Source organism: Rousettus aegyptiacus, unplaced genomic scaffold (genome assembly GCF_014176215.1).
Source record: "Rousettus aegyptiacus isolate mRouAeg1 unplaced genomic scaffold, mRouAeg1.p scaffold_m13_p_2, whole genome shotgun sequence".
Classification (NCBI taxonomy): domain Eukaryota; kingdom Metazoa; phylum Chordata; class Mammalia; order Chiroptera; family Pteropodidae; genus Rousettus; species Rousettus aegyptiacus.
Window position 1 is genome coordinate 60,415,688 of NW_023416295.1, and position 6,745 is coordinate 60,422,432.

General features: G+C 36.0%; 1 pseudogene; it reads right to left on the reverse strand.

Moving 5' to 3' along the window:
* Positions 1-2,431: 2,431 nt before the first annotated feature.
* LOC118614317 lies at positions 2,432-2,550 on the reverse strand (annotated as a pseudogene).
* Between the last annotated feature and the right edge of the window lie 4,195 nt (positions 2,551-6,745).

Below are 6,745 nucleotides of genomic sequence, written 5' to 3' on the forward strand. Positions count from 1 at the left end.
ACCTCCTATGAATAACGAGGCTTTATTTTCTACAAAAAAAATTAATTTTCCCTTGGTTCTTGGAGATAACCAATGCTTCACCTATCCCTGACCTACTATCACTTCATAGGAATCTGTAAAGGAATCTGTAAAAGAAGAAAATATTGAGGAATCCTTTGACCAGAAAACAATGGATTGAAGCCTGTCATCTTTTACACTTTCCTCCTCTTTAACCACTGCTTCTCAGGCTTCAGTGTACACACAAATCACCTGGGGATCTTGTTCAAATCCAAATTTTGATTTATTGGTCTCCAGTGGGGCCTGAGATCCTACATTTCTAACAGGCTTCCAAGAGATGCCAATACTACTGGCCCAACCTAAGTTTACATAGCAAGGATGTCTGTAGCACCTATTATTAACAAATCCAGTTAGTTCTTTCTTCATGAACTCTTGAACATCATTTCTTCCGTGACCTTCCTGGTTTGGGCCCTTAATCTTCCAATCGCACTTCTGATTTTCAGTCTTTCTCACTGCAACCCACATGTCTTACCACTGCCAAAATCATTTTTTCAAAACAGTGTTTTGATCACATTCCTCCTGTGATCAAAAACTTTCAGTAGATCCCCTGCCTAAGATTCATTTACTGGGCATCACCTACATGGAGATGCTCTTATATCCTGGCAATACAAATCTGAAAAAAACACAGGTTCTATCCATGAAAAGTTCAAACATCACTGAACCATTTTAAAACAATAAAAAAAAAAACAATGGATAGATATATAAATTAGTTGTTATAAAAGCATCAAGAAGAGGTTTAAGAATTATTTGTATAGGTTACACATTTGTTGATTCTTTCTATTATTAAAGTGACATTAATTAATAAAATCAAATAGGTTTCAAGCATACAGTTCAATAATATGTATATTAGATTGTGTGTTCACCACTCAAAGTTAAATCTCCTTCTGCCACCAAATTTTTGACCCCTTTACCCCTACCTACTTCTTCCTCTTTGCCTCAACCTCCACTTTCATTCTGAAAACCACTAATCTACTGTCTATATCCTAGAGGCTCTGTTTCTCATGTTTGTTTGTTACTTTTAGTTTTATATCCCACATGTGAGTGACATCATATGATTCTCAACTTTTCCTGTCTGAGTTCTCTTAGCATGATTATCTCAAAATCCATCTATGTCATCACAAATGGCAGTATTTTATTTTTTCTTTTTATAGATGAGTTTTCGTTGTATTCACGTACCGCATCTTCTTCATCCAAATATCTGTTGATGGACACTTTGGTTGTTTCCATGTCTTGGCTTCTGTGAACAATGCTATTAAGTACATTGGGGTGCATATATCTTCACAGATAAATATTATCAAGTTTTTTGGGACAATACCCAAAGCATGGATTGTTGGGACATATGATAATTCTATTCTTAGGTTTTTGAGGAACCTCCATACTGTTGATTGATCCATTTAGGTTTTCCAATTCTTCATGATTCAATCTAGGAAGGTTGTATATTTCTAAGAACTTGTCCATTTCTTCTAGGCTATTAAATTTGGTAGCATATAATTTTTCATAGAATTCTTTTATGATCCTTTGTATTTCAGTGGTATCTGTTGTAACATATCTTTCATTTCTGATTTTGTTTATTTGTTTCCTTTCTCTTTTTTTTGTCACTTTTATTATTCTCAAAGAACTGGCTCTGTTGTATTAATTTTTTCTATTGTCATTTTGTTCTCAATTTCATATAATTTAGCTCTGATTTTTATTATTTCCTTCCTTATACTGACTTCATTCTTCTTTTTCTGTTTTTTTAAGACATAATATTAGATTGTTTATCTTTTGTTACTTTTTAAATCTTGAACTCTATTTCATCAGATATAAGTAGAGCTATGCCCACTTTTCTCTGGATGCCATTTTCTTGGAGTATTGTTTTCCACCTTTTCACTTTGAGTCAATATTTGTCCTTAAAGCTGAGATATGTCTCTTCTAGGCAGCCTATGATTGTTTTTTTTTTTTTTTGATCCAATCTGCTACTCTGTGCCTTTTTATTGGTAAGTTCAGTCCATTAATATTTAAAGTTATTGATATATGAGGTTTTTCTACAGCCATTTTATTTTTGTTTTGTGGTAACTCAGTGTCTCCATTGTTTCTTTGTTTTTGTGTTTCTGTCTATTATTTTAATTTTGTGGTGTTTTTTGTTCCTTGTTATTTTATATGTCTCATTTCTAGATTATTTAGTGTGCAGTTACCATTACGTTTATGTAAATGAAAGTTATACACACACACACGTACACATACAGTACTCTTTTTTCTTCTGCTTGTGCTTCATCTCCATTCCCCTTTGCAGATTTGTATCTTTACTCCCTCCCCTTTTTACTTTTTCTTGTCTCGCATTATCCATTTATTTATTTATTTATTTACCTGCTTACTTACTTACTTACTGATTTTACACCTACAGCACCCAGTCTTCTTTGGTGGTCTCCCATCCAAGTACTAACCAGGCCAAACCCTGCTTAGCTTCTGAGATCAGGCAGGATTGGGCATGTTTAGGGTGGCATGGCTGTAGACTCACATTATCCTTCTTTATGCTGTATGTTCCTTTCCAAGTTGTAGTAATTGTGTCTTCTCCCCTTTTTACCTTAACCATTATGTAATATTTAAGTTTATAATATCCTGTTCTTAATATGGGCTACACTTGTCTGCATCTGCCTGTCTGTTAGGAATTTTACTCATATTTATGTATTTTTTGTTTGTTTGTTTCAGGTGGAATGACCCCCTTCAGTATTTCCTGTAATTCAGGTCTTGTGGTAGAAAATTCCCTCAGGATTTGTATGTCTGAGAAGGTCTTTATTTCTCCTTCATTTCTAAAGGAGAGCTTTGCCTGATATATTATTCTTGGCTGGAAATTTCTTTCTTTCAGTAGCTTAAATATTTGGTTCTACTTTCTTCTAGATTATAAGTTTTGTGCTGAGAAGTCTGATGATAATCTAATGTGTTCCTTTATAGGTTACCATCTTCTTTTACTGGCTGCCTTGAGAATTCTTTCTTTTCATTAATTTTTAACAATTTTGATATAATGTGTCTTAGAATAGGTCTTTTTAGGTTGAGATACTGAGGTTTTCTTTTGGTTTCTCGGATTTGAAAATTCAGTTCTTTGCAGAGGATTAGGAAATTCTCACTGATTATTTATTTTAATATGTTCCCTTCTCCCTCTTTTATCCTTCTGGCATAACCATTATTCTTATATTGCTTTTTCTGATGCTGTCAGATAGTTCTTGCAGAGTTCTTTCATTTTTTTTCACTCTCAAGTATCTCTCTTCTTCCTTCTGTATCATTTCCAGATTTCTGTCTTCAATATCGCTAATTCTTTCTTTCATCTGGTCAGGTCTAATTGCTAAGGTTGTTATTTCATTCTCATCTCTTATAGTGAGTTCTTCATCTCCAGTTCTACTTGGTTCTTTTTTAGTTTTAGTCTCCTTGGTAAAATGTTCCTGTTTGTTGATTTTGTTTCTATGTTCTTGAACTGTTGATCAGAATTTTCCTGCATCTTGTTGAGTTCTTTTTTCAGAAATCAATCCTGAATTCTCATTTAAATCACACATTTCTATACCTGTAAGCTTATTTTCTAGTAATTTTTCATTTTCCTTCTGAGCTGCATTGTTACCTTGGTTGTTCATGGTGTTTGATAGACTATTTCTCTGCCTAAGCATTAATGAAAATGTAATCCATTTTTTGTTTTTTGTTTTTGTTTTTTTTAAATTTATTCTGGAGTGATTTCTCTTTAGCAGGTTGATAAAAAAAAAAAAAAAAGAATTTTCTTTTGATTTTCAGTAGGTGGTCCCCAAACCTCCTGCATTGCTCTAGCTTGCTAGATCTCTGTTTTGAGGTTAAGAATATCTTTTTTTCCTCTGGGAAGTCATGTAGTCCTCTGTGACCAAGTCACCTTGGTTTCAGGTTTCCACCTCATTGGAGAATGTGAAGAACTATGGGAGTCTGAGTCTCTGAAAAGGCTCTGAAGCCATGGTATTGCTTCCTTGCAAATCAGCCTGACTGGATGGAAGTGATGTGGGTTAGGACAGGCCAGCTTTGTGTGTGACTATTTTCCTTCCAGTGATACTGGTTCAGGCTTCATCTACTTTGCATCTAGATCTCCTCCCCTATCTCTGGGACCATCTACTGTGTATGTTTCAGTTCTGGTTGTGTGATAGCCCCTGTGTCTTGGTGCTCTATCTGGGAGGGTAATGGGAGGAAACGCTTCAGGATAGTAGGGAAAGGTAGCCAGTCTCCATGACTCAGCTTTCTGCCTTACAAAGGTGATTGCTAAGACACTACTGTCCCCTCTGCACTGGGTTTCTGCCTTGGTCTCTGCCCTGCTCCTGGGCTCCGTTGAGTGGGATATGCTTATCCTTCATGCAGGACCGTTTGGGGCTTCACTTCAAAGACCCAAGAAACCATCACGCTGTTCTCCCCCTCGCCTTCCCTCTGCCGAGAGATATGAGCTAGGGCTTCTTTCTGTAGCGTCTGGCTTTGTTTCTTGCTCTCTGCCTTCCTGTCTTGCACACTAATGGCACACCTTCAGATGCTCTGATGAGCAGATCTCTCAAATGTACTTGTGTCCAGGTTGGATGTTATTTGTTGGGATGTAGGTGTTCAGCTCCTTGTAGTTTCAAGGAGAGAGATAAGGGGAGATCCCTTACACTGCCATGTTTCTGACATCATTTCTGCATTAGCTGATTTTTAAGGAATGTATGAGTAGCTTTAAAAATAAAGATGGGGAAAATGATAAGGAAAGTATGAAAAAAAAAAGTGGTCAGCAGAAAAAAGGCAAAAAGGCAGTGGTGGGCTGCTAAATGTTTAATAGTGGGCTCTGGGGAAGAGATATGCATAATTGTCTCTTATAAAAGAGCCTACTGCAGCACATTACTTAACAGAGAATATGCAGCAATATGGAACAGTGAGCAGGGAACTATGAGTAGTTTGGTGTTACCAGAACATGGAATATGTATTTGGCTGCTATTATTCAAGATTTTCTGTAATTTAACATGACTTTAGATATACCAATCTATAGAGACTTGGATGAGTCACAAAAGCAACTTCGTTAGGTCTCAATTTACTCTGAGAGAAATTGAAGGGTTGAATCAGGCAAACAGTAAGAAGCGCTACATCTCAACTTGCAAGTGTCATTGAATCTTAGTCATTTACTATCATTATCCTTCATATGCTCCATATTCTAGTAGTTAGATTTTCTAGATCATCCCTGAAAACCATTGTGATTTTTCTTTCCAATAGTCATCTTATGAAATGGGAAAATCAGGTCCTTAGCTAGGTTTACTGTGCACAATATATAGGCAAAGCTGTGATTTAAGTTAACTCTCATTAGAGAGTTATCAAAGCTGAAATTATGGTTATTTTGGCTGGCTCAGTTGGACTCAAAATATAAAGATAGTGGGGTCAGTTAACATGTGACATAATAGTTTAGACAGTTTTGGGGCCAGAGAGATGTTTTTCTGCCACTTAGAGGTATGATAACTGGGAGAGATATTTACAGCTCTCTACCTCTGATTCTTCATTGGAAAAGTAGAGATGATAGTTGGACTGAGCTCTTAGAGTATGTGGGAAGATTAAGTTAAATACAATAAGATTAAAGTCAAGTTTAAATAACAGAAATGTATTGAGTTCTCAATAAATATTAGTGTGATGATTAATTTTATATATCTACTTGGCTAGGCCACAGGGAGCCCAGATTTTTGATTAAACATTATTCTGGGTATATCTGTGAGTACATTTCTGGATGAGATCGACATTTGTATCAGTGAAGCAGATTTCTCTCCCCCCAGTGTGGGTAGGCCACATACAGTCTTTTGAGGGCCTGAATTAAAAAAAAAAGGATTGACTAAGGAAGAATTCACTCTCTGCCTGTCTTCAAGCTGTGACATAGGTTTTCTCATGCCCTCAGACTTAGACTTGACTCAGATTTGGACTGGAATTTACATCATTGGTTCTCCTGATTCTCAAACCTTCAAATTCTTATTAGAAATATACCATCAGCTCTCCTGGGTTTCCAGTTTCTTACCTGCAGATCTTGAGGATTCTCAGCCTCCATAATCATATGAGATAATCTCTTATAACACATGCATGTGTGCACACACAAACACACATATCCTATTGGTTCTGTGTCTCTGAAGAACAATTAGTTATTACACAGCCCATAGGAACCGAGATTCAAAATCATCTAATCACAAAGTCAACGGTCAGAGTAAATGTTGTAGATGGTCAGATCAAACTGTGGAAGATGTTTGTTGTTATGATCAAGATTTCTTACTTTCCACAGCCTCTTATGACAGATTAGCCTCATGTTTGGAGTGAATGACTCTAGAGTTTCAAGAATTCAAGATTTATTATTTTAGACCATAACTTTAAAACTCTTTGGTGTCCATATTGGTTATTCAGCCTACATTTTTGCTATACTGAGAGTGAGTGAGGCCTTTGGGGGCTAAGATATGGTTAAATGATTTTTCCTGCATTTCCTGAAGGTTCTTTGAAGTCTGATATAAGGGTCACTGGACTGATAGGGAATTTCTGTGTAGAGTCATCTTCCTTTTTCTCAAACTTCTCATATTTGAAGCTACTCATCTTATGTTACATATTAAGGTATGAACAAAAGATGAGGCCCTGATATTGATGGAACATGCCTTCTCCCTTACTGAAAATAACTTTTTTTCCTCTGAAAAAAATATTGTTAATGTTCTTTAAGGTCCAGTTT